The sequence below is a fragment of the Oryctolagus cuniculus genome, chromosome 2 (genome assembly GCF_964237555.1).
Source record: "Oryctolagus cuniculus chromosome 2, mOryCun1.1, whole genome shotgun sequence".
Classification (NCBI taxonomy): domain Eukaryota; kingdom Metazoa; phylum Chordata; class Mammalia; order Lagomorpha; family Leporidae; genus Oryctolagus; species Oryctolagus cuniculus.
Window position 1 is genome coordinate 34,005,333 of NC_091433.1, and position 27,620 is coordinate 34,032,952.

Genomic DNA, 27,620 nt, shown 5'->3' on the forward strand with positions numbered 1-27,620 from the left:
CCTTCTAACCCACTGAGACAATGAACGAACGCGTGCCATTAGAATCCCATGTATAACGTGCAAACCTGTATGACTGCTCCACCAGAATTTGGACACTGGCAAAGCTTCTCAAATTTTGCGATTCGACAGTTGTTATTTAAAGAGGGGGTAGGGACGTGCCGTGGCAAAGCCGTTAAGACGCCGCTCGGGACACCTGCATCTCGTGTGCCTGGGTTGGGGTCTCGGCTTCACTCCCCCCTGGTTCCAGCTTCCTGTTACTGCACTCCCGGGGAGACAGCAGGTGATGGATGAGGTCCTGTGCCCCTGCTCCCCAGGGATGGAGTTTTGCAGATGGGAAGGAAGATCAGGCCGTCATCTTTTGTAAGAAGTGGACCTGGATTTAAATCTTGCTTTGCCCGTAATCAAATTTCTACTTTCTCCCAAAGTTTAGATTGCCTTTGAGTGTAAGCTTCAACTTGTGCCCTCCACATCTGTGCAAGAGGCCTATTGTTTCAAAAAGAAGGCAAGTTAGCACTCAGCCCGCCTGCCTCACAGCTGAAACGTTGGCACCGCCTGCTCTGAACAGATGTGCTGGGTTGCAGTTACCCTGCGATGTTTGTGCCCAAACCAAAGATCCCTATCAACACGCCCCGAGTAAAACCCGAGTGTGAGATACAGCCAGGGCCTCCTTCTGCAGCTTCTTCTTTACACAAAGCAGACCTCGGCATTCACAGTGATTCCCCAGGAGGTCAGGCGCCTCCCCAGAGATGCTGCTCTCTCTAACAGCTCCTCTCCTGGACTTGTCTCAGAGCCTGCAACACAGTCTTTAAACACTTCGTGCATGAGCTCAAATCTTGGTTCTTTAAGAATGGCTTTGGTTTTAGGAGGCAGCCCTTTGGAGCTACGTCCAGCGAATTTAAGGTGGGTGAAGGAGCTGGATCGTACTTTGTCAAAGACAAGTTGTGGTCGAATGCAGTGATACCGGTTTTGTTTGGTTTCTGAAGGATATTGCAAAAAAAAAAAAAAAAAAAAAAAATCCTCAAAGCGCTTTGACTAACATCTGGGCCAAATGCATCACCCACCAAGGGACTGTGTTGAAGGCAAAGGGGCATTTGGCGACGTCCGCTCTGATCTGATGGCCTCAGAAAACAAGAGGGGCTGTAACTTCAGAGCCATGGCTTGAAGGATCATCATGGGTGCTCTCATCTTCTACAATAAGACCTGCATTGCTGTGAATTATAGCTCTACAGAAAACAAGAACCAGGATGTGACTGTTTGCTAGATACATACAGTTACACAGGGCAAACAAAGCAGGGGGAGAATGGCCCGGGAAGCTGATATGCACGGAAACAAAAAGCAATATGCTCTGTTCTATTTTCTCCTGAAGTAGTTTAATGGATGATGAGGATAACAGCAGGGGGAAATGATGTTTTTATGGTTATGGCTATAAGAGGGACGCTGGATGTATAAAATGATTTTCTTATCTGATGTGGGAGGCTGTTGTTTATAAGGAATTAAAATGCACGAGGAGACAGTCATTCATGGGAAAGCCAGCCCGTGGCACTCTGAAGATATTTGGAATATTTAGAATTGTAAAGGGTGTTTCTAATACGTTGACACTGAGAGCCACACATCAGAATTAAGATCTTTCTCCTAAGGAGAGTTAACCTTTCATATTCTCCATCAGGAGAACTCTCAGTCAGAAGGAAGGGATATCTTGTTTCAACACAGTTGTTGACCACTGAGTGGTGAGCAGGATAGGAATAATCCCAACTTGATGGATGCCCTGGTTTAAAACTCCAAGCATTCAGGCGAGATTTCAGTCCACACTTTCCACCTTTAGAACTCACGAAAATATTTTATTAGGGGGCAGCTCACAAATGAGTGTCTGCTGTGGACTAAATCTAAATCATTTCGGCTAACGTGGAGAGGGTAAGAAAGGGCAGATGTCTTATCCAGGGCAGACGCGGTGTAGTAAATGCTTGGTGCATCAAGGGCGCCAAGATTTCTTCTTCATCACAACTACAGTTGTCACTAAGAGCTCTGTCTGCTATAAATGGCCGAGCACCTGTGCACGGAGCAAGAATACCATCTAGGTGTGAGTTCAGGGTACACAGCTGTACTACAAGGAAGCACCAAAAAGTTCACGGAAAATGTGTACTGTGGGAAAACTATGCCTAGATTATAAACATTTTTTTGCACCCAAAGAAATTTACCTTTAATTCCATTTTCCAAAAAAGTTTTGAAGTACCTTCATACTTAACCGCCCCTCCTCAATAAGTGAGGTCATTGTTATGAGATCCTTAGAGAAAAAACTAAGGTGTTTTACCAAAGCAGAGAGCACCTCAAATGAAGGTGTTTTTGAGAAACTAAGTCTTTGTGTGTTTCAACCTTGGCCTGTAGGGGATTGTCTGGGAGCTTCGGAGGGTGGCAGCACACAGGACAGACAGAACAGATATTGGCTTCTTGGTGGCCCAGCCCTCTCCGACCCAACGGGAGGCCGCGGAGAGGCCAGCAAGGACTGGTGGGGGAGAAACCGCTCTGCTTTTGGTAGCCTGTAGGGTTTCATGCAAATAATATACCCAGTTGAGATCTGTTTGCTTCGCTGTGAAAACACTTTCAAAATGTCGACGGCACAGGGTGGTTGTTGGCCAGCAGGTGGCTATGGAGGGGCTGTTCAGTGCCTGGCTGCCTTCCCGGAGCCAAGCCAGGTCTCGACCTCCAGGCTTCCGGCCGGGAACCGAGGGGCTGCCCGGGGCACGCTCTGGCAGGGTCAGCACGAGGTGCTGTGGGGCTTACAGCAGGGGCGCGCGGGGGGCACAGCTCCTGCCCGGCGGATGTGTCCCTGTGTCCTCCTGTCCGCCCCTGTGTCCTCCTGTCCGCCACTCCGAAGGCCCCAGGGCCGGACCTCGGCGTGCCGGGGAGGGACACGCCGGCAGGCTGGGGGGGTGCATGTGTGCCTTTTAAGTCATTCGCTTTCTCTCCTCCACACTTTACCCGTGGCGGTTGAAAGTCTTGTTTTGAGAGGCAGAGGAACACCAAAAAGAATTATAAAAAGACATTTCCAGGAAAGGAAGAGAGCGAGCTCCCCGCGCCGCCTACCCCCAGGAGAATCCCCTCTGAGCTCGTGAAGATGGAAGGTGCGGCTGAGGCAGGAGGGGGCCGCTCCTGGCAGTCAGGAGCCGGGGCGAGCAGCAGCTCCGCACACAGAGCCTTCCCGGGAGGAGCCCGGGTCAGCCGCCAGCCTGACCCGGAAGAAGTCTCTCTGCCGGCTACGCCATTTTGAACATGAAGGAGGCCTGAGGCCCCTGAGCTCATGAGTCATGCTCCTGGCGCCTCGCGCTTTGCTTTCCCAGGGGCAGAGCCTGGCCGCATCTTCTTCGGGAGGTCCCTGCAGGCTGCTGTCCGGGTCCCACTCCTTTGCTTTCTGCAAGGACAGCAAGAAAACCACGGGGTCTCTTGCTGGAGGTATGACCGATTTTGGACTCTGCCACCCCAAATCTGTCAGAAGCTTGAGTAAAAAAAAAAAAAAAAAAAAAGCAAAGCTTTGATGCTGACTTTCTAGAAGCACACGTGAAGTCAGCCATGGCTGAATTAAATGGGAAGGAGTTCCCCCAGATAAGCATTCCCACCCCCCGCCCACCCCCCACGCCCTGGCCGTCTCAGGGGACTCTTTGGGGAGATGGAAGGAACCACCTCACAAAGCATGTTGCTGGCTGCCTCTGGCCTAAGGACAGTGCTTTCCTTCGGCCAGCCTGTCTTCTGAGAATCCAGGGGCAAAGTTCCTCTTTAGTCTCAGCCGTGCGGAGCCAGGAAGGCCCTGTCATCCTGAGCAAGGCGTCCGTTGGGGTCCAGAGGGCACTGAACTTTCCCTGCGGTTGGGTTCCTGCTTCATCCTGATTGCTGCGAAGCTTAGAGCCACATAGCATACATTGTTTGTATTAACCTCACCTCTGGTTTTAGCTTAATTTTGTTTCAATTTCTCTTGATTTAAACATCTCTTGTTTTTAATTTTTTGTTTCGCTAAGATGCTCTAAATCCTTGAATGAACAAAACCGTATCTTATGCTCACCTAATAATAATATGGCAAGCCGGCTTTCTACAGAGAATTTTCTAGAAGGAGATAATATGCCCATCAGAGAACAGAAAGTTCTCAGTTGGTAGTTCAAGTTCATACTATATTAACAAATTGATATTTGGGGCCTGTAAGTCTCTTGTGAGCTTGGTGCTCATCCAGTGCTATTTATTCCTTCTATCACTACACTGCAGACACATTAGTCCCCTTTCCCTTCATTGAAATGCCAGCTGTTTACCACCTCAGGGCCTTTACATATGCATTTGGAATATTCTCCCCTTTTCCCCCAGGCTGCCTCTTACTCACCCACTAGGGCCGAAGTAGCACTTTAGAATAATTGGAGGAATTTAAAATAATGTTGATGTGTGCAGGCGTCAACCCTGACAGTTATAGATTCTCTGCAGTTGGAGCCCAGGCGCTGATATCTTTAAAAGTGCTAATTTCACTGAGGGCTGAGAGCTACGGCTTCAGGGTTCAGCTTTTGAATGGCAGCTGTTCAGAGGCCTCCTTCACCACCTGTAGGTTATAGATAATGGTTTGTCATCTAGCACAGCTTCTCTGATTGCTTTGTAGCAGTTGTTGTAATTTGTCTCCCCACAACCCCCCGAAATCTGGGTGCTGTTAGGAAGCAGAGCTGCCTGCATTGGTCTTTGTACTTTTCTCCCGTGCATGGTGGCAGGCACACAACAGGATTCTGTGACCTGCCCTGCCTGGCACCGAACACTGCCATCCTGCACACTGTCTTAGTGTTTGCTGAACTGAAGAGAGTTGACTTTCTCCTTACAACACGTGGGTATTTTGACCAAGATGGCACCCTGGGCCGTATCCCGAGGTTGCGACCCAGCTGGTCATGACCACAGTGTGCATGTTGAGTTGTTGGTTTAGGCTGGGATTCAGCCACTGATCTAAATGGCTGCAGATGGCCGGTACACCTGGATCGCTCAGGCGGCCAAGGAAATGAGTGTTTTTAGGCAAAAATGAAACTTGGAGGAGTCTGAAAACAACTCGCAGGCAAGCACCTCCCGACACAGGTGCCAGCCCAAGCCAAGGCGGATGTGTGGAGGGCTGCCTGAGCTCTCACCGTGGCTGGGTCTGTTCTTGCCAAATTGTTTGCCACTTATTAAGAAAGCCAAGCAAATGACCCACCTGCTCTTTTCCTGCGAGTTAGTGGCTTCACCAAGCCGATGGGTAAATTCCAAGGAGCTGTGTACTGAGCTTGAACTATCCAAGACTGGTCAGTGAGCACACATTTTACTTTTCTGGGCAGGGGAGCGGGACTTAGTTTGGTTCTCTAGGGAATCATCTTTTTTTTTTTTTTTAAACTTTTCCTTTGCTCACTTTTCTGTAGATAATTTGCTGGAGGAGAGTGGCAGAGAGAGAAATGGGAAGGGGCCCATAAATGAAACCTGAATCCAACTGTGCGGTCCACGCCTCTTTCTGCCTCTCACCTGGACAAGTTTCGTGTTCTCATGGGGAGAAACGCACGTGCACACAAGTGCCCCTTAGCCCACACAAATGAACCCCCCCTTGCGCAGAAGCCGCTACAGGAAACTGACTGGTGCACAGGAACTTGCTAATCTCTTGGGTCACATTCAGATTGTTCCTGCTGCCCCAGTCACCGTGCGCACCAAGCCCAGGCGTCCTGCACTGACGTCTCCGCCGGCCCAGCTCTGATGCCGTTTGCTCATCCGTGTCAGTCAGGCGTGTTCTTGAGGAGGAGGGAAAGGGTGATCTAGAAATGAAATCACCACGGTGAAAAGGCTTGGGCTGCTTTGGTTTCTTACCAACGCTGTGCTGAACAAATTTGACTTCCGGAGTCGGGCATTTTGGTGTCAAGAAGTTTCTACAACATTCTACGACAGGTAAGACTTGTGCGCCTTTTAAAAAAACTCCTGGAGTGTCAAAAGGAATCTTTCTGATGCTGAATCTTTCTGATGGAGTAGTTACTCTGTTCTCTACCTGCAGGAAAGACGGGAATCAACTTGGAGCAGTCGGGGGGGGGGGCGGGGAGGCTGCTTCGCTCCCCCAGAGTCCTCCCGAGATACATTTAGGTTGTGAAACATTAAAAATTAGAATAGCTGCCTTTTTGGTTTTCCAGAGATTTTCCTAGTGCTTGTGAGGGCCCGTGAAGGAGCTCAACCACACGGTCATTTAAATATCACACGATGTTGGGTGAAATAAACCTAAAGATCCTTTAAGCATTTTTCTTTCTTGTTTAGAAAGGAAATGGAACCAAAATCTAAATGACAATGATTTGGATCTGGATTTCTTAGCTTATTTGTTTCCCTGTTGTCAATGCTGAAGTCCACCTTTTAGAGTAGTGATATATATATATATATATTTTAATGAAGTTTAGATTTTTGAAGTGGATTGGTTTGGAGACATGCTCTTGAGGTTCCGGTCAATAGCCTGGATTGTAACTAATGAAAGGATGGGAAATCACCAGGTTTAGGTACTTTACCGACTAAAAGCAGCCCTTGAAATATTCAGGCAGGCAGCAAGTAGTGGATGGTTGCTTACTGGTTCCAGGCTGCTGCCGTAGGGGGTTGGAGAAGTGTAAAGAAATTTCTACTCTGAAGGACCGTACAATCTCAGAGTCGTGGCACGCGTACAATTTAGGAAGCAGTGCGAGGTGGGAAGTAAGTGATGAATGGCCTGGCTTGCGCTTTAGGAGTTACGGGAGTGCCGAGAAGGGGCTTTGAGGGTGAACTGGCAGGGGCGGGAGAGGGGCTTTGGGCCGCCGTGCATTTTGAGTGCGTGGAGAAGTGGGGAGGGTTGACTCAGTCCGGAAGGACTACGTGGGAAAGGCACAAAGACTGCCGTGGAGATGATGAGCCCAGCTGAAGATTCTGGAACCAGAAGAGAAGACAGTTTATCTTTCACCTTGCAAGAGGTAAAATGAGAAACTTAGCGGGTGGGCAGGTGAGGCGGTCCTCGCGAGGCCACTGAGAGCAGACGCCATTCCACAGTCTGAGGATGCGTGGTGATGGTCGCCTCTCACCTGGGGCTGCTCCGTCTGTGGTCCCCGTTTGTCCTTTAGGACATTGTTCATGTGGAGACAGGTTTGCGTGCTTGGGGAACCCATCAGCCCCCACTGCTGGGGTCTTCCTTTCCTGGCATTTGTTTAGTCATCTGGTAGTGACAGTGACCTTCCTCTTGGAACTTCTTCAGTGCTCAGATTTGAAAAAAAAAATTCTGTAAAACAGCTCTAATGACAGTAATCATAAGAATACCTCCATCAGGAGGTTGTAGAGAGACAAATGAGATCAGAAGTTGGAAAGCACTCTGTCTGGTGCCTGGGATTCAGTCAACTCTCAGTAGACCGGCCAGTAAGACTTTCATTGAGGACTTGGCTGTGCACACAAATGGAGATGCTCGAACCTGTGGCCGTGGAGCAAGGTGCCCGCAGCCTGACTTTTCCAATGACAGCATTCCTTTCAGAGGATTGTGGGAGGCACAGATGGAGGCTGGGATTAACATTTTTTGAGCACCAAGTGTAGACTAGGCATCCAAGTTGTGGGTGCTAGAGTGATAATGTATGGGGGTAGAGGAATAGAGGATTAGAAACCTGCTTGTCCAGACTTCCCATGCCTGCATCTCCGGCTCACCTGGGCACTTCTGCATTGCTCGCGGGCATCCCTGGGTGCTGCTGCTTTCTGAATCTGGAATCATCAAGGTGCTGGGAGGTTTTCCTTTGGGCAGTTTAAATCAAGTTATTTAAGTTACAACATTTGCATTGTAGTGTTAGCAATGCTCGGGTACAGCTCTAGTTCTCCTTGGGAGTCGGGGACCATTTTGACAATGGGTGTTCGAAGTGCTCTGAAATGCTTGGATCTGTGGGAAAGCCAAGTTGAAAAAAAAAAAAAAAATTCCACTTCCCCGGGGCCACCCTCTAGATTCCAGACTCTTCTGCATCAGAAAGCTCCCCTTTAGAGGTGCCCATAGAGCAGGAGTGTTAATGCTGCAGGGGATTCTCACTTAGGTGTGCAGAAACCTAGAGTGAAGTGGCAATGCTGTTTTCCTCCCAGAGCCCTCCTAGGAGGCCTTGTGTGGGGAAGGGGCTGGGCAGGAGTCAGGGCTGAGGCACCACGGTGGAGGCTGGAGGCAGTGGGATGAGTGGGGGGCAGGGAGCGGCAGTGAGAGCAGGAGGGGTGTGCGCCACAGGAAGGGTGAGGAGAGCCAGGGCAGAGGGGGCCAGAGACACCTGAGCCGCCTCTGACCGCTCAGTCATTTGATTGTAACGGCAGCTCGGATGCCCTCTGCGAGTTCTGGATGACGCGCTCAAGAACAGCCGTGGTGTTCCCTGGGTGTGGCCAGTAGTCCAGAGGTGACATTGATCTATCTGGTCCTGCCTGGCATCCCAGTTCCCAAAGCTGGCTGGACATGAAAACCTCCTGGAAAGCCTTAAAGAAGTCGAGGCTCCCACATCTCACACCCCTGCCCTGGGGGGAGGGGGGGTCCAGAAGTCTGCGTGGTAAAGGAAATCGCAGACCAAAACAACTTGGAGGCAGCGGCTTTATGTTTGGGAGTTTAGAAGCCATTAATCCAGGAGTCTCCTCCCGGGGCCCCAAGCACCGAGATGGGAAGTTAAGTGCTAATATGAGGCGAATCAGCCTTCTCTCTGACGTGATGAACATCTCCACAGAAAAAGCATTTTCCTTTGTTTTGAATTTATTTCTTGGACTGATTCCTGGGGGTGGGCTGTCTGGGTCAGGAGTGTGAGAATAGTAAGCTCAATTACGTTTACATTAAACATCAGGCACCACTTAAAAAAAATCCCTCTGGGGTAGAGGCTGTGTGGTGTTGCTTGGGGAGCCCCGAGGGAGGAATTGGATTTCAAGGGGAAAATAGTGCCAAATCTCTCTTTTTCTTGTAAAATAGAATACTAATGAATTACTTTTGGAAGAAACGTCCAGAATGTTACTGAATGTTCGGTCGCTTCTTAGAGCGTAATTTGGAACCCTCTTATCTCTGCACTTAGTTTCTCGTAAAACTGAAGTCAGCAGTGACCTCTTCCCTATTTCGTAGAAAAGAAAACCAAGGAAGAGAAGAATGGTTATGCAACCTGCAGTCTGGTTCTCATCACATTTGCCATGAGAAGGACACAGTCATCCATTCAGTTCGTTGTTGGAGAGGTGCTTGTATACATGACCTCATGGAAAAAACCCTGTAAAGTGGGTGCGTGGGAGTGGGCAGGCAGGCTCGATCCACCCAGATGGGAGTTAGCTGTCTCACTCTTTCCCTTTTCTGCATTCCATTTTATTCATTATTTGCATAACCTGTTGACTTGAAAGCATGTTCATCATTTATTGCACAGATGGGAATAAAGTGAATTTTCAGTTGTTTCAATGAAAAAAAAAAGTGCTCTTATAAAATAGCAAATGAAGTATTTACTGTGGTCCTTTAGAAGCAGCCTGTACTTGCACGAGCTGATTGTAGTATTTTCAGAAATTATGCAAGCCAGTGATTTCCTTCTGTTTATCTGTGTCATGGAAATACCATATGATGTGCTACTTGAGCATCTCTTTTCAATCCTGTGTTCAGTGATGCCATGTAGGTAGCTTGAAATTGGCCACGGTAGGAGTAATTTACACTACAGAAATCCGCAAACACGATACATCAGGTTTGCTGTCCCAAGCTTTCTGTTTTGCTTTGTGTTGAGTGCCAGCCTACACTACGGAGGAGCTGTGTAAAATACAATCATCTCTTCATGCCCAGGGGAATTGTTCCAGGCCCCCACAGATACCCAAATCCAGGAGGCTAAAATTTCTTTATAACACAGGTTAGTAGGCTGGCACCGCGGCTCAATAGGCTAATCCTCTGCCTGCGGTGCCTGCACACGGGGTTCTAGTCCCGGTCAGGGCGCTGGATTCTGTCCCGGCTGCTCCTCTTCCTGTCCAGCTCTCTGCTGTGGCCAGGGAGTGCAGTGGAGGATGGCCCAAGTGCTTGGACCCTGCATCTGCATGGGAGACCAGGAGAAGCACCTGGCTCCTGGCTTCGGATCAGCGCGGTGCAGGGGCAGCAGTGTGCCGGCCGCAGCGGCCATTGGAGGGTGAACCAATGGTAAAGGAAGACCTTTCTCTCTGTCTCTCTCTCTCACTGTCCACTCTGCCTGTCAAAAAATAAATAAATAAAAAGATTTAATGTCTTAGCTTGACATAAATAAAAAAAAACACAGGTTAGTGTTTGCATTTAAGCTACACACATCCGCCTATGTAAGTTAAACCATCTCTAGCTGACTTATAATGGCCTAAACCATGGGACTGCTGTGGAAATTGCCTTTATACTGTTTTGTTTAGGGAATAATGACAAGAAAACAAAATGTTTGCATATTCAGTACAGGTGCAGCTTTTTCCCAATTTCTTTTTTAAGATTTATTTGTTTATTTGAAAGGCAGAGTAACAGAGAGGAAGAGACAGTCTTCTATCCACTGGTTCACTCCCCAAATGACTGCAGTGGCTATAGCTGGGCCCATCTGAAGTCAGGAACCAGGAGCTTCTTCTGGGTCTCCCACGTGGGTGCAGGGGCCAAAGCACTTGGGCCATCTTCCATTGCATTCCCAGGTGCATTAGCAGGGAGTTGGATCGGAAGTGGAGCAGCCAGGACTGGAATTGGTGTCCATATGCTGGGCAGCACTGCAGGCAGTGGCTTTAACGGCTATGCCGCAGCACTAGCCCCCCCCCCCAAATATTTTTGATCTGCAGTTGGTTGAATCCACGGGTGCAGAACCCACAGATGCAGTGGCCAACTGTGCAAATATGGCAATTTGGCCATGTGTATCAAGAGCCATTAGAATGTTTATATGCTGTGAACTGCATCCCTGGAAATTTATTCTAAATAAATAAGGAAGGAACAAATGACATGCCTGAATACATTTCCTGTATAATTTATTAGAGCAAATTCTACAAGTAACCTCAATGCTAAGCAGTAGGGGCTCTGGCAGCATTAACTCCATGGACTATTGTTATTATAACTGATTAAAAGTCACAGAACAGCCATGAAATATACTTGTTACGATATCAAGTTATAAAATCAGGATTAGAAAATTTGTTTCCATTTAGATTTTATTATGAGTGAGAATTTAATGTGCGCCATGAAAGAGGACAGCATTCAGAGCGTTAGAATGGCAAGAGAGTAGAATTCGGATTTTAGGCCATGGTTCGTGGTCATGATATGTGTGCGTTTAAAAATTTTGTATCATGCCCATAAAGAAGCGACCTTGGATAATCTTCATATTGTAGAGGACCTCATCAGGCTTGCCTGCAGCCTGCCGATACACACCCTGATTCCCCAGGCAAGGTATCGTGGAGGGAATTTGGATCCAGGCAGAACGGAGTTGTGGGTGCTAAGAGGAGGGAGGGGCTTCTCTAGGGCAGCCCAGAGAGGAGGAGGGAGTGACTGCTGAGTCCTGAGGACTGTAGAGATAGAGAAACAGCCCAGAGGAAAGCTACTGCTACAGGAGAGACGGAGACGGGGATGTTTCTTAGGGAGAGACAAGGAGCTGCTGATGTTAGAGGTGAAGAAGTTGCAGGTGAAAATGGCTCCGTTTTGCTAGGGAAACCACAGGTGCTCAGACCAGAGAGGAAATGATTCTTCTAAACGGGGAGTTGTCAAGTGGTGGTGTGTGGAGGTCCCCCGGGCGGGTGGGGGCCCAGTGCTGATTGCAGTGTCCTAGCTTGTGTGCATTCTGCTCTGGTCTGGGGTAGGGGTGGCAGGACTTATTTAACAAGTCCTCCACTAAGATACTCTGATGGGTTGATCTGCCCATCCTATTTTGAGAAACACTAATGGATTGAAGGTATTGATTTGGTTTGGTCTGAGGGGTGTGTGTGTGTGTGTGTATGTGTATGTGTGAGGGGGCGGTAAGTGAGGCTGTTAGCTGCAGGCTTTGAATCTAAGGGTTTATGATGTAAAACAGTTGTGACAACAGGGAAAGTCCCAGAGGGAAACATTATTTATTTGTTGTAGAAATAACCTAAAAACAGGAGGCTGTACTTGTGATAGTCCTTAAAGGAATATAGTTTGTACCATAAAATTCTTTTTCACACTGAAATAACTTTGTCAGGTCTTTGAACCAACTGAGAGAGCAGCTGTGAACAGGGGAACTATGAGTACCGAGTGAGGTGGCCTTGGGGAGAGTCCTGAGCCCGTAGACACTTTATTTCAAAGCACTGAGCAGTGTTAATTAGGAATAAAACTAGAGTAACATACAGAGGGGCTATGTCCAGAAAACACTGGGGGCCTTAGAGTATGATCGCGTTGAAGAAGGAAAGAAAGAAAACGTATTTTCTATATAGAACTCTAGCACTCAAAAGACTGATAACACTTAGACATAAGTGTGACAGCAGTGTGTCTTGAAATAAACACACTGCTGCTGCAGAACCCATGGCCCAGAGATTACCTGCTGTAGTTGGCATGGAAGCTCCAGTGACTGTGATCCACTCTCACAGAAGTCCAGGATAAATCAATAATGCACCTGCGTGTTGCTCCGTGCTCAGGTGTGCTGCGGGCCAGCACCTGCTGCCGGTCCTGCTCCTCACCTAACAGGCTTTTCATGGACGGATTGGCTTAACTTTTTTTTTTTTTTCCTTAAGATTTACTTTATTTGAAAAGCAAACTGACAGAGAGAAGGGGAGAGGTCTTCCATCCTCTGATTCACTCCCCAAATAACCCCAATGGCTGGGGCTGGGCCAGGTTGAAGCCAGGAGCCTTTTCCGGGTCTCCCACATGGGAGCATAGTCCCAAGGACTTGGGCCATCCTCTGCTGCTTTCCCAGGCCACAGCAGAGAGCTGGATTGTGACCAGCTGGGACTCAAACCGGTGCCCACATGGGATGCCAGCACTGCAGGCAGTGGCTTTACCGGTTAAGCCACAGTGCCGGCGCTACGGGTTACACTTTAGAGCAGTGTTTCCTATCACTTTATTTTTTTCATTTATTTATTTGACAGAGTTAGTGAAGGAGAGAGACAGACAGAAAGGTCTTCCTTCCTTTGGTTCACCCCCCGAATGGCCGCTACTACCCCCCAAATGGCCAGAGCTATGCCGATCTGAAGCCAGGAACCAGGAGCTTCTCCCCTGGTCTCCCACATGGGTGCAGGCGCCTAAGCACTTGGGCCATCCTCCACTGCCTTCCCGGGCCACAGCAGAAAGCTGGATTGGAAGAGGAGCAACTGGGACTAGAACCTGGTGCCCATATGGGATGCCAGTGCCGCAGGCAGAGGATTAACCAAGTGAGCCATGGCGCTGGCCCTCCTATCACTTTTTTAAATCAGATTCTGTTGCGATCTGATGAGCCCCAAAGACCTTCTCTGTGGGAAAAGATGCATAGTCATATACAGGAACATACTCATTTGCTGCAGAATTTTACAGTATTTAGGGACCCTCTGAAACCCATCCCTGGACTCTTAGGAATCCAGAGGTGTCAGGTGAGGGGCTCTAGCCTTCAAGGCTGTTAATACAGCAATGGAAGCATTGCAGGGGCTGAGAAAGTAAGGTCAGTGCCAGATTAGGTTCCTAGGGCAGCAAGGCGGACTCTGCAGCCGGTGGCTGAAATGAGACTAGGATGGCAGCCACGTGCAGAGCTCACGGCAGCAAATCCTTAACTGAGCGGCGCGTGGGGCTGGAGCGGGTTCCTTCCAGAGCCTATGTGATGAATGTTTTAGGCCCCTGATTCTGAAGCCTCCTGTGTGAAGCCAGCGAGTGTTCTCATTTGGGAAGCAGACTCTCAAGATACCACTTCAGTGTCTTTACCCACTGTCCTGCATCACTTTGGATGGCACCGAAAATGCGGGTGGGTGGGAAGACCTGGGCAAAGTTGGGTGCCGAGAGGGAGATGGGGTCCACTGACACCCTTGGGGAGTACTGGATACCCAGCCAGGTTGCTTCTGGGGAGTTGGGGGGGGCATTGGCGGTGTCGAATGTGTTGGCTTCTGAGTCTAGGATGTAGGTTTGCTTATCTGAAGTTGAACATCTGGCTAGGCCCTGATGACTTGGGAGATAGTCCCTTTTTTGTGTAGACTTTGGTCACAGGAGCCCACTGGGACATCTTCCGTTAGTGGGTATCTGACTCTCAGTCTGGGGAACTGGGTACTTCCAGTTAATCTCTTATCTGCTCAGATTGTGATAAAGCCAGGGCCAGGAGGCTCTAAAACCCGTATGTTTCAATTCGCCAACTCTGCTGGGAGTGCTAAGATCACGTTATCAGCTGTGGTCGCAGAATGGGCTAACACAGGATAGGGAGGGAGGTGCAGCCCATGTTCAATCCTCCCGAGAAAAAGCATAAGAAATTGGCTAATTGAAATGAGGGGTTTCCAAAAAGTTCATAGAGAAACTATGCATGAATTTTTTAAAAAGTTATTTACTTAAAGGTGATGATGAGAAAGAGATCTTCAGCCGCTGGCCGTTTCTCAAATGGCCTCAATGGCTTGGACTGGGCTAGGCTAAAGCCAGGAGTCAGGAGCTTCGTCTAGGTCTCCCATGTGCATGCAGGGACTCAAGCACCTGGGCCATCTTCCAGTACTTTCTCAGGCACATTAGCAGAGAGCTGGGTCAGAAGTGGAGCAGCCGGGACTCGACTACAGTCCTATTCCTGATATCCGGCAGTATCAGAGAAGTATCTATAATAATATTCCCTTTTAAAATATCAGTAATACATGTCCACTATAGCAAGTGTAGTGTGGGGAGCAAACCGGACTAGACTGAGTTACTGGAATTAAGACTTATTCTATGCATCTGCTCTCCCACAGTATGGCGCTGGGAGAGAAGTAAACAGCTTCCGCACAGCTGCCTCCAGTTCAACCAATAAACTGTAGGACTTGCTACTGATTGGAGGAGAGCAGCGTACTCGGCGTGTGGGCAGCCGAGTTGGGATTGGCGGAGGAGGACTATAAAGGAGGAGAGAGACGGCATGCACCGGGAACATCTAAGGGGAACATCTAGCTGAAGGAACACCTGTGCAGCCCCCCAAGAAATCTGGCCGGCGGTGTGCCGCTCCCCTGCGGAAGTGGGGAATGTGGCCAGGGGGAACTGCCCTTCCACGGAGGTGGAAGGGATAGTAGCCAACCCGGGAAGAACCAGCAGCAAACCCGGGGAGGGCCGAGTAGACGAAGGAACAGCGCAGGGTCCTGTGTTGCTCCTCCACGAAGAGGGGGAGCGACAGTGTAGCATATGTCTTTTAAAAAAGTCCTGATTGGCATGGAAAGCCAAGACACTCTGGCAAAAAGATCTCTGTGAGTGAGATCCCAGTGGAAAGAACAGGTCTTCAAAGAGGGAGGTGCCTTTCTCTGAAGGGAGGAGAGAACCTCCACTTTGACTATGACCGTGTCTAAACAAGATAAGAGTCGGAGAACTCAAGGGGCTTCCATAGCCTTGGAAACTCATAACTGGTGCATAGGGAGATTACTGATGCCATAAACAGGAGTGTCAATTGGTAAAGTCAACAACAGGAGTCACTGTGCACTTACTCCTCATGTAGGATCTCGGTCCTTAACGTGCTGTACACTGAGGCTTAATGCTATAACGAGTACTCAAACAGTATATTTCACTTTGTGTTTCTATGGGGGTGCAAACGACTGAAATCTTTACTTAATGTACACTAAACTGATCTTCTGTTAAAAAAAAAAAAAAAAAAAAAAGAAAATTTTCAATTCCCAACTTGACTCTCACTGGGATTAAACATGACAATAGGTCTGATCTGATTTCATCATCATTTAAAAAAAATCATCTATTATTTTTCACTTTATGTTTCTGTGTGGGAGCAAACTGTTGAAATACTTACTTAAGGTATACTAAGCTGATCTTCTGTATATTAAGATAATCGAAAATGAATCTTGATGTGAATGGAAGGGGAGAGGGAGTGGGAAAGGGGAGGGTTGTTGGTGGGAGGGACGGTATGGGGGGGAAGCCATTGTAACCCATGAGTCGTACTTTGGAAATTTATATTCATTAAATAAAAGATTAAAAAAAAAAAAAGTCCTGATTAACATGAAATACTTTTTACATTTTTATGGGTAGTGTAATATTTCAACACATGTATTCTGGCATGTGTGTGTGTGTGTGTTTTAAAGATTTATTTATTTGAAAGTCAGAGTTACACAGAGAGAAGTAGAGGCAGAGGCAGAGGCAGAGAGAGAGAGAGGTCTTCCATCTGCTGGTTCAACTCCCCAGTTGGCCTCAATGGCCAGAGCTGTGCTGATCTGAAGCCGGGAGCCAGCAGCTTCTTCTGGGTCTCCACACGGGTGCAGGGACCAAGGACTTGGGCCATCTTCTGCTTTCCCAGGCCATAGCAGAGAGCTGGATCAGCAGTGGAGCACCCAGGTCTCAAACTGGCCTAAAAGGGGTGCTGGCACTGCAGGTGGTGGCTTAACCTGCTACACCACAGTGCTGGCCCTTGGTATAAATCTTTTAACTTGATGATTGTGTGAATTTTATTTGTACAAATTTTATTTGTGAATCCTTAAGTTTTTTATTTTTAAAATGGATTTTCAGGCTGGTGCCATGGCTCACTTTGCTAATCCTCCGCCTGCGGTGCTGGCACCCCGGGTTCTAGTCTCGGTTGGGGCACCGGATTCTGTCCCGGTTGCTCCTCTTCCAGTGCAGCTCTCTGCTGTGGCCTGGGAGGGCAGTGGAGGATGGCCCAAGTGCTTGGGCCCTGCACCCACAAGGGAGACCAGGAGAAAGAACCTGGCTCCTGGCTTCAGATCGGTGCAGCGCGCAGGCTGTAAATGGCCATTTGGGGGGTGAACCAACGGAAGGAAGACCTTTCTCTCTGTCTCTCTCACTGTCTAACTCTGTCAAAAAAAATTGATTTTCATTTCATTTGAAAGGTAGAAAGAGGGAAAGAGAGAGAGAGAGACAGATCCTCCATTCACTGGTTCACTCTACATATGCCTGCAACAGTTAGGGGTGGACCAGGCCAAAATCAAGAACCAGAAACTCCATCTGGTTCACCAGTGTGAGTGACAGGGGCCCAAGTACTTGAACCATTAGCTGCTGCCTTCCGGGGTGTACATCAACGGGAAGCCGGCTCAGAAGCAGAGCCCGAACTTGAACCTGGCACTCTGATATGGGATGTGGGCATCCTAAGCAGCATCTTAATTACCAAAGGCACACCTGCGTCTTTTAAGATATTATGTATTACCATTGTTTTCATTCCAGTGTGTTCCCTCCACTATCAGCAAAATCTATAGAAAGCAGCCTGAACATTGCTTCCTAATGTATAAGAAATACAGCCAATCAAAGGATCACTTGGTTTAACGAAGGGCAACCACAACTATCATTTCTGAGGCCTACCCATATCCTGTCTTTTTGTCTTCTGTATCTCAGGAGAAGCAATTCGAATGCAGATTGTGACAGTTCTATCAAATTCTAGAGCCATGGAGCACGGATAGTTTTCCATGGCAGCAGAGAGTTCTGCATAAAACTTAGATGGAAAACTCAAAACCCAGACCAGTAGATTTTGATTTTCCCAAGGGCTATGCATCTGACATGTCATTCAGGAAAGACTCATGGCACACATATATGGAAAGAAAAATTCAGGTTTCTCTTTCAACAGGGGCTAGACGTGTGTGGTTTCACTTTAAAAACCAGATAGTGCAATTAAGAAAATATTGTTTTCAGCTGCAGTTCATGATGCCTTATGTGTTCTAAAAAATTTATTAGAGGAGCCAGCGCTGTGGTGTAGCGGGTACAGCTACCGCCTGCAGTGCCAGCATCCCATATAGTCACCGGTTCAAGTCCAGCATGCTCTACTTCCCATCCAGCTCTCTGCTATGGCCTGGGAAAGCCCTGCACCCACAAGGGAGACCTGGAAGAAGCTCCTGGTTCCTGGCTCTGGAACCCAATTACTTGAGCTGTCCCTGCTGCCTCCCAGGGTCTGCATCAACAGGGAGCTGGAGTCAGGAGCTGAAACCTGTTATTGAACCCAGGTACCCAGATACTCTGATGTGGGATGTCAGGGTCTTATGCACTAGGCCAAACTCCCTCCCCTGTTTTTTGCTTTGACCTGTAACTAGTCAACCTTATGAAGGTATATTGTCTTAAAGCTTCCTCTGATTTACTAATCTTTTTCTGGAAGACTGAAATGGTTGTATTTTTTTAAGATTTATTTTTATTTATTTGAAAGGCAGAGTTACAGAGAGGCAGAGGAGGAGACAGAGAAGGGTCTTCCATCTGCTGGTTCACTCCCCAAATGGCCGCAATGGCCAGAGCTGAGCTGACCCAAAGCCAGGAGCTTCTTCTGGGTCTCCCATATAGGGGCAGGGGCCCAAAGACTAGGGCCTTCTTCTGCTTTCCCAGGCCATAGCAGAGAGCTGGATCAGCAGTGGAGCAGCCGGGTCTCGAACTGGCACCCATATGGGATGCTGGCACTTCAGGCCAGGGCGTTAACCTGCTGTGCCACAGTGCCAGCCCCAGTGGTATTTTTTTTTTTAATGTTGTATGTTCATTCATGCTACTTGAAGTTTAGATGTTAGTGCTCTTTCCTTTATAAACTTGACCGTGATTGGAATATACCTGTGTGTGTGTGTTTTTTTTTTTTTTATTTGACAGGTAGAGTTAGACAGAGAGAGAGACAGAGAGAAAGGTCTTCCTTCCATTGGTTCACCCCCCAAATGGCCGCTACGGCCCGCACGCTGCGCCAATCCGAAGCCAGGAGCCAGGTGCTTCCTCCTGGTCTCCCACGTGGGTACAGGGCCCAAGCACTTGGGCCATCTTCCACTGCCTTCCCGGGCCACAGCAGAGAGCTGGACTGGAGGAGGAGCAGCTGGGACTAGAACCTAGCGCCCATATGGGATGCCAGCGCCGCAGGCGGAGGATTAACCAAGTGAACCACCAAGTGAGCGCTGGCCCCTTGTTATTATTTTTTAAAGATTTATTTATTTATCTGAAAGGCAGAGTTATAGAGAGGCAGAGGCAGAGAGGTTGGTTGGTCTTCCATCCTCTGGTGCACTCCCCAAATGGCTGCAACGACCAGAACTGGGCCGAACTGAAGCCAGGAGCCAGGAGCTTCTTCCAGGTCTCCCATGTGGGTGCAGGGGCCCAAGGACTTGGGCCATCTTCCACTGCTTTCCCAGGCCACAGCAGAGAGCTGGATCAGAAGTGGAGTAGCCGGGACTCGAACCGTTGCTCATAAGGGATGACGGCACTGCAGACAGTGGCTTTACATAAAATGCCACAGTGGCCCCTTAGCTTGTTATTCTATCCAATTTTGAGAGTGCTTAACAACTCTTAAGTATAGTATCATTAACAAATTAACAACCAGGGTAAAATGGAGACTAAGGAACAATCTCAGTTGACTTTAAGGTTTGATTAAAAACTTTTACATTATTATCAAGTTTCTATTTTTTCTAGAAAACATTTGCCACAATACAATTTATAAACAACATCCTTAACCACTCAGGGAAAAAGCACCTAATAATCTCTTATCATCTCTTAATATGCTCTATTCAAAATTGTTATTTTGATTTCTTTTATAAGGCTTTTTTAAAAACAAGTTTTATTTTATTTATTTTTATTTTTCTTGAGAGGGGGAGGAATGAATTTTCCATCCACTGATTCATTCTCCAAATGCCTGCAAAAGCCAGGGCTGGGCCAGGCTGAGATCAGGAGCCTGGAACTTGGGTAGGAGGGGCCCAAGCACTTGAGCCCTCACCTACTGCCTCCCAGGGTGTGCGTTAGCAGGAAGCTGGAATTGGAAGCACAACAGCCGAGACTTAACCCAGGCACTCTAATATGGGATTTGGGCTTCTCAAGTGGCAACTGCTGTGCCGAATGCCTCTCCTTTAGACGGCTTTTGAAAAGCCTCTTTTCAGAAAAGTTCCAAGTAGTAGGGCAGCATGAATGATTAATCCTTAAATGTTCTTAGCCTTTGACTACTTCTAAGAATTATTCCAAAGAGAACAATACAATGAGGTATTTTATTATAAAAGCAAAGCTTTTCAACACAGTGGCTTTTTAAAAATAATAGATAAACCTAAAGCAACACAAAATGTTAAGCAAAGATGGGATTAAACAATTTCTCAGCCTAGTAAGCATTCATTGCAGTATTTTTTGAAGAATGTTTAATGACAAGTAAAATAAGAGTAGAAATTATATACTTTTGTACATATAAAAAGGCCTTATGGAGTATGCATTTGGCACAGTGGTTAACATGCTACTTGCAATACCTGTATCCCAATATCAGGGTGCCTGGTGTCAAGACCCAGTTCTTTTTCTAAGCCCAGTTTCCTGCTTGTGCACACCTTGGCAGACAGCTAGTGATGGCTCAAGTACTTAGGTCCCTGCTGCCCATATGGGAGACCCGGGTAGAATTCCTGGTTCCTGGCTTTGGCCTGGCCCAGTCCCAGCTGTTGCAGAAGTTAAATAGCAAATGGAAGATCTCTGTCTCTGTGTCTCTCTGCCTTTCACGTAAATAAATTTAAACCCTATATATATATATTTATACAAGCACATGGATTCAGATATGAATTCAGATTCAGAATGAAGATAAATAAACTAAAATATTAAGTTACCTAGCTTGTGATAAGATTACATATGACTTTTAAACATCTTTTTCACCTTTTCTTTTCTGTATTCACAGAAAATTTGCAGAATTGCCATATATATTAAAAAGGCCAGTGGGGCTGGCACTGTGGCATAGTGAGCTAAGCCCCCGCCTGCTGTGCCAGAATCCCATAAGGGCTCCAGTTCTAGTCCCGGCTGCTGCTCTTCTGATCCAGCTCTCTGCTGTGACCTTGGGAAAGCAGTAGAAGATGGCCCTAGTCTTTGGGCCCCTGCCTATATGGGAGATCCGGAAGAAGCTCCTGGCTTTGGATCCGCTCAGTTCTGGCCATTGCATCCACTTGGGGAGTAAACCAGCAGATGGTAGACCTTTCCCTCTGTCTCTCCTCTACCTTTCAAATAAATAAAATAAATCTCAAAAAAATAAAAAGGTCAATAATTCTTATTCAAAGGATTAATTTTTTGGTGTGAGGTTAGCAATTAAACTAGTAACATGATTCTAAATGAAATTTTTGATATTTGGAGGGAAACCCAACTCTATGAAGGCTGTAGGTCTGTAATTAAATTCATTTTTAAGACTTAGAGAATCTTTAAATATTTTTTATTTACTTATTAATATTTATTTATTGATTTGAAAAGCAGAGCTACAGAGAGGGAGAGGCAAAGGCAGAGAGAGAGAGAGAGATTGATTGATCTTCCATCCACTGGTTGACTTTCCAAATGGCTACAATGGCCAGGGCTGGGTCAGACCCAAGCCAGGAGCTTCATCGGGGTCTCCCACATGGGTGCAGGTGCCCAAGTACTTGGGTCATTTTCCAATGCTTTCCCAGGCACTGCAAGTGGAGACTTTACCTGCTACACTGCAGCACCAGCCCCTAGATGATTTATTGTTTATTTGAAAGGCAGAGCAACAGAGAGAGAGAGAGAGAGAGAGAGAGAGAGAAATTATCTTCCATCCACTGATTCCCCAAATGGCAACAATAGCCAGGACAGGGCCAGGCCAAAGCCAGGAGCTAGGAACCCATCCTGGTCTCCCACATGGGCGACAGAGGCCCAGGTACTTGGGCCATCTTCTGCTGCCTTCCCAGGCACACTAGCAGGGAGCTGCATCAGAGCAGCCAGGGCTTGAACTGACTCCCTGATATGGGATGCTTAACCCACTTGCCACAATGCCATGTCTCGAGGACCTTTAGATTCAGAAAGATTTCAAGTTTCTTGGGTCTTGAATCTGGATAAGCATAGAAAACCATTTTGAATTAGAGATATTGGAGTTATTTAAATAGATTAGTGAGTGGTTTATGTTTTTAAGAGCATTAACTTTAGCTAGTATTGGAATTTATGCAAAATATAAAAAGTTAAATGGTTGATATAGATGATTATTCCTAAATTTTTAATATGTAAAAAGATTCCCAAAGGCATCTTCTAAGAAGCACATTTTCCTTTGCATTTTAAATGTTCAATTTGGAAATAATCGACTTTCACATTTTTTGAAAGGCATATCTACTTAGCAAATAACAAATGTGGTTATTTTGGTGGAAAATAGGAAAATTACCTTGTATCTTTCACGGCAAGTTTTATTTTTTAAAGTTTGTTTATTTCAAAGGCAGAGTTAGAGAGGGAAAGACAGAGGGAGAGGGAGAGAGAGATATCTATCTGCTGGTTCATTCCCTAAATAGCTTCAACGGTAAGGGTTGGGCTAGGCCGAAGCCAGGAGCGTCCTCTGTCTCCCACGTGAGCAGCAGGGGCCTAAGCCATCTTCTGTTGCTTTCCTAGGCACATTTGCAGGAGCTGGGATGCAAACCAGTGCCTGTATGGGATGCCAGCATTGCAGGCGACAACTTAATGGGCTGTGCCACAACACTGGCCCATTTTTATTTTTTTAAAAAATGTATTGAGGAAGAGAGGGAGAGTGAGAATGATAGCACATGGGTGCACGCTAGAGAGAGAGAGTGTGAGAGCATGAGAACGAGCGCACTTATCCACCGCTTCACTTCCCACATGCCTGCAACGGCTGGTGCTGGGCTGGGGCAGGCCCCAGGAAGCAGGCGTACAATCCAGCTTCCCCACGTGGGTGGTAGGAGCCCAGTTACTCGAGCCGTCACTGCTGCCTTCCAGAGGTGCACAAGTCGGAGCGGGGGACTGAATCCAGGCCTTTGGATGTCAGATGTGGGAGTCTTAACTGCCAAGCCAAACGGCTGCTCCCACGGCTGTGTACACAGTATGTACAATAACCCCGAATATCCAAGCTCGTTCATTTAAAATGCCAAACATCAGCTGGAATATTATAAAAATTCTTTGAAAAGTTGATTCGTGAAGGAGAGGGTTTTTCTGTTATGCAAGAGTGAAATCTCCTGATTGATTTGTGTAATATTCCAGATTACATGTCTTGTTTGCTGTGCACTTCTTTCTGGTTTTGGTTTAACAATAACTCGTGCTTCTGTTAGGGCGACTGTTGTTTGTGAGACACAGAGCCTATCAGTCAGCAGCGCTTTCAGCTGCGAGTTGTATAATACCTGACTGCAGTGGTCTACAATAGCCAAGGTTCATTGCTGCATGTAACAGGGATGTGGGGTTCTGATTTCCTGGCTCTCACGCAGCAGCCTGGTGTTCACTGTTCAGCCTATAGCCTTGGGCCTCAGTTCTGAAGGCAGGGGGTTTGATGGAGGGCGAAGGGAGGATGGGCTGGCAGTGACTGTTTCTCTTTCCAGGAAAGCAACAACTTTCCCAGGCATCACCCAAAGAGATACCAGCTTCCATGTTGCTGGCCAGAATTGGGTTACATGGCGACCCCAGCAGAGACAGTAGGGAAGCAGGAAATAGAATTATTCTTATTATAATCTTGTGTTCTTTTTGTATTTATTTTTTTGAGAGGCAAAGTGATGGAGATACAGACAGAAAGACAGAAAGCTCCCATCTGCCAATTCACCCTCCAAACACCCACCACGGCAGGGGCTGGGCCAGAGCCGAAGTCAAAAGCTGGGAACTCTATCTGGGTCTCCCACAGGTGTGGCAGGAACCTGATTTCCACAGTTGAATGCCTGCGCCAGAGCCGGCCAGCGGCTGTCCTTCCTTCCCTCCTCTGAGAGTGATTTTCCACTGGTTCATTTGCTAAATGCCCATCTCAGTCCAGGTCTCCCACCTGGGTAGCAGGGGCATAAGCCCTCGTGGCATCATTCACTGCCTTCCCAGACGCATTAGCAGAGAGCTGGGCGGGAAGTGAACAGCCCACTGGGAATTGAACCGGCCCCCATATGGGACGCTGGTGCTACAGGCCCCAGGAAGTGCGTCTTACTTGGACATTCGTCTTTGTGCGTGGGTACACTAGGTCCTTGGTTTATGTGTTTTGTAGGGTGAATGGGCCAAAAGACGTTTTACTCAGAATTGATCACCTGCCACACTGCAGTCTGCACACATTTCCCTACCCAAAGGCCTCAGCGGCTTCCAGCCACATAGAGGCACACCTTCGAATTCTTGTTTCCTCCCACTTCCTCACCTGTCATCTGGGGTCCAGGCACAATGATCTGTTTGCTCTCTAAACACACTTTCGCTTTGAAATTTTGCTTTGTTCATTTTCATTTTATTTGAAAGGCAGAGAGACAAAGACAGAGATCTTCCATCTGCTCACTCACTCCCCAAATGTCTGCAACAGCTGGAGCTAGGACCGGCCAAAGTCAGGAGTCCGGGACTCAGTTTAGGTCTCCCACATGGGTGGCAGGGACCCACATATTTGCTGCCCCCGCCCCCCATGCATTAGAAGGAAGCTGGGTCAGAAGCAGAGGAGCTGGGAGTTGAGCCCAGATGCTCTGGTTTGGGATGCAGGCTTCCCAAGAAGCGTCTTAACAGCCGTGTGAAACACCTGCCCCACGTCGGCCTTCAGTCCTGTGTGGCTTTGTGCGTGTGGTTCTCCCTCCTCCTATCTGTCGAACCCGTTCCCCTCCAGACTGTTTGACTGACGTCACTTCCTCTGTGGAACGTTAGGCATTCCCATCACCGCACTCTCCTTCCTCTCCCCAACCCTTCAAATCCTTCTCTTCCTAGCCTACTTTAAGTCCTGCTTCCTCCGTAAATTCCTGGCAGTGCCCCCAGCTTGTGCCCACCTCCATCCTCCATAAATCTTATCCCGTTTCCAGTCCGTTTCACTCTCAGGTGTCTGATGCCTTCACTTGTTACTTGCCAGCTGAAACATCTGTTTCTTGTTCCCACAGGAGACTCAATTCCTGGAGAACAGGGACTCTCCCACAATGCCCAGAGCAGGGCTCTGTGTATAGGAAGCAATGAAGAAGAGCCATAAAATCAATAAATAGTAGATAAAATGAGAGCCATCAAGTCACTGGAAATCCCAGTCTCTGCAGTTCTAAAGCCCATTGTATCTGTGTTTCAGCACAGATAGACTCGCTGCTATGGGGAGTCCCTCAAAGAGGAAGGGTTGGAGGCCTGACCTGTTAGCCCTGGGTCTCATCATCTCAACTCTGTCATGGGTAGCTGGGCACCCAGGGAAGTTGTTTGTTTCACGGGCCCCAGTCACATGCTGTGTGAAAAGGAGGTGATGCTATCTGCCGTTGAGATTGCTATGGGGATAAAATGAGATTATGTATGAAAGTGCCTCCAAGCAGGCCTTTGGGTTAGTGAAGCACCCCCAGCCCACATGGAAGTGCATGGGTTTGATGCCTGCCTCTGCCTCCTGCCTCCTCTTTCTGCCGACGTGGCCCACGGTGGGCAGTGCTAATGGTTCAAGTGATTGGGTTCCTGCTGCCCATGTGGGAGACCCGAGCTGAGTTGTCCCAGCCCAGCTCTGACTGTTGCAGGCAGTTGGGGAGGGAACCACTGGATGAGTGTGTGTGTGTATATATATATGAAATTGGAAAGGCTTGCTTTGCGACCTAGTACCCTGTAAACTCTCTGTAACTGATGCTGTGGACTGGTCTATCAGCCTGATGTTCTGGAGGAAAAAAAATCTGTTTTACTGAGTTGCCTCACAATATTCCCTGAAAGAGCAGAGATCTCATTTGAAAGGTATGTCTATCCAAGGTGGAGGAGTGAGAGTTATTTCTCCATTTCGTAGCATTTTGAGCTGGGAAGAAGCCTTCTTGTTGTATGACACAAAGTCCCAGAGAGGGTGATGGACTTGCTCCTGGTTACAAAGGCAGTGGCAGTGAGGACATTTAACCCAGTTATCCTGAATCCTTATTAGCACTTTTTATTTTTACTAGGGTTGTCAGATTTAGCAAATAAATATATAGAATGACAGTTACCTTTTTAATTTCAGATGAACAACCAATAATTTTTTTTAAAGATTTATTTATTTTATTTGAAAGGCAGAGTTACAGAGAGGTAGAGGCAGAGAGAGAGAGAGAGAGAGGGAGAGGGAGGGAGGGAGGGAGATCCATCTTCCATCTGCTAGTTCACTCCCAAGATGGCCACAATGGCCGGAGCTGTGCCGATCCAAAGCCAGGAGCTTCCTCTGGGTCTCCCACATGGGTGCAGGGGCCCAAGGACTTGGGTCATCTTCTGCTGCTTTCCCAGGCCATAGCCGAGAGCTGGATTGGAAGTGGAGCAACCAGGACTTGAACCTGTGCCCATATGGGATGCCACCGGCTCTGTAGTTGGCAGCTTTACCAGCTATGCCACAGCACCAGTCCCCAATAAGTAATTTTTTCATGTGAATATGTTCCATGGCTGTTAAAGAAAAATGAAGCACCTTGGTTGGAGAACAAATTGGGAAAGAAGAGATGGTTGGGGGATTTCTGATACACAGAGTGGTGCTCTGGGCTGCTCCTGCAGCAGACGTTGAGAGCTTATATCACAAAGGGAAGACGGCACACTGGGGAAGCCAGGCTGTTGATGTTTAAGAATTTGCTTTATGGCTGGCGCCGTGGCTCACTTGGCTAATCTTCCACCTGCGGTGCTGGCACTCCGGGTTCTAGTCCCGGTTGGGGCGCCAGTTCTGTCCCGGTTGTTCCTCTTCCAGGCCAGCTCTCTGCTGTGGCCCGGGAAGGCAGTGGAGGATGGCACAAGTGCTTGGGTCCCTGCACCTGCATGGGAGACCAGGAGGAAGCACCTGGCTCCTGGCTTCAGATTGGCGCAGTGCACCGGCCGTAGCGGCCATTTGGTGGATGAACCAACGGAAAAGGAAGACCTTTCTCTCTCTCTCTCTCTCTCTTTCTCTTTCTCTAACTCTGCCTGTCAAAAAAATTGCTTTATTATAAAAAAATTTCAAAGGGACTGGCATAGCTGGTTAAGCTGCTGGCTGCAATGCCAGCATCCTCTATGGGCACTGGCTCATGTTCCAGCTGCTCCACTTCTGATCCAGCTTCCTGCTATTGTGCAGGAGAAAGCAGCAGGAGATGGCCCAAGTGCTTGGGTCCCTGCCACTGACGTGGGAGATCTAGATGATGTTCCTGGCTCCTAGCTTCAACCTGGCCCAGCCCCAGCTAGTGCAGCCATTTGTGGGATGAGCCAACAGTTGCAAGATCTCTTTCTGTCTCTCCCTCTCTATATGTAAGTCTGTCTTTCAAATAAATCAATCTTTACTTTTAAAGGCGTGTAATTTTTTTTAAAGCAAGTAGTAAAACTAATCCCTTCATGCCCATTGCCCAGATTTAGTAATTGTCAAGATATTGCCATGCAGAGGCACTTCAAAAGGTTCATGGAAGGGATGGGCGTTTGTCATGTGGTTAAGATGCCACTGGGAGTGCCCACATCCCATATTGGAGTGCCCGAGTCTGAGTCCTGCTTCTCCTTCCAGTGCAGTTTCCTGCTAATGCACATCCTGGGAGGCAGCAGATCACGGCTCATGAGACCTGGTTCCCGCCTCCCGTGTGTGAGACCCAGATGGAGTTCCATGCTGCTGGCTTTGACCTGGCCCACCTCTGACCATTTGGGGAGTGAACCATCAGATGAAAGATTGATCTCTATCTCTGCCTTTCAAATAAATTGAAAATAAGCTTAAAAATTTTCAAGTTCATGGAAAAATAGAGTTAAAAGGTTAAGTGTGTTTTGGTGCAGAAGTTTTTGAAATCCATGCATGGTTGTTACATCATAGAATTTTTCCATGGACATTTTGCAGCCC

At 47.7% G+C, this 27,620-nt stretch overlaps 1 protein-coding gene across 6 annotated transcripts in view; it reads left to right on the forward strand.

The window, feature by feature from the left end:
* The first annotated feature begins 741 nt into the window (after nt 1-741).
* Nucleotides 742-27,620, forward strand: part of RHOH (ras homolog family member H) — a 56,108-nt gene continuing 29,229 nt past the window's right edge. For 3 of the 6 annotated variants that reach the window (XM_070068128.1, XM_017350782.3, XM_051842478.2), the window contains exons 1-2: nt 742-3,447; nt 5,651-5,916. The gene's annotated coding sequence lies outside the window, so the exon portion shown is untranslated. Of the gene's footprint in view, nt 3,448-5,402; nt 5,917-6,207; nt 6,948-27,620 lie in introns of those variants that run through there. The other 3 variants (XM_051842476.2, XM_070068129.1, XM_070068130.1) reach the window with 2 other exon arrangements.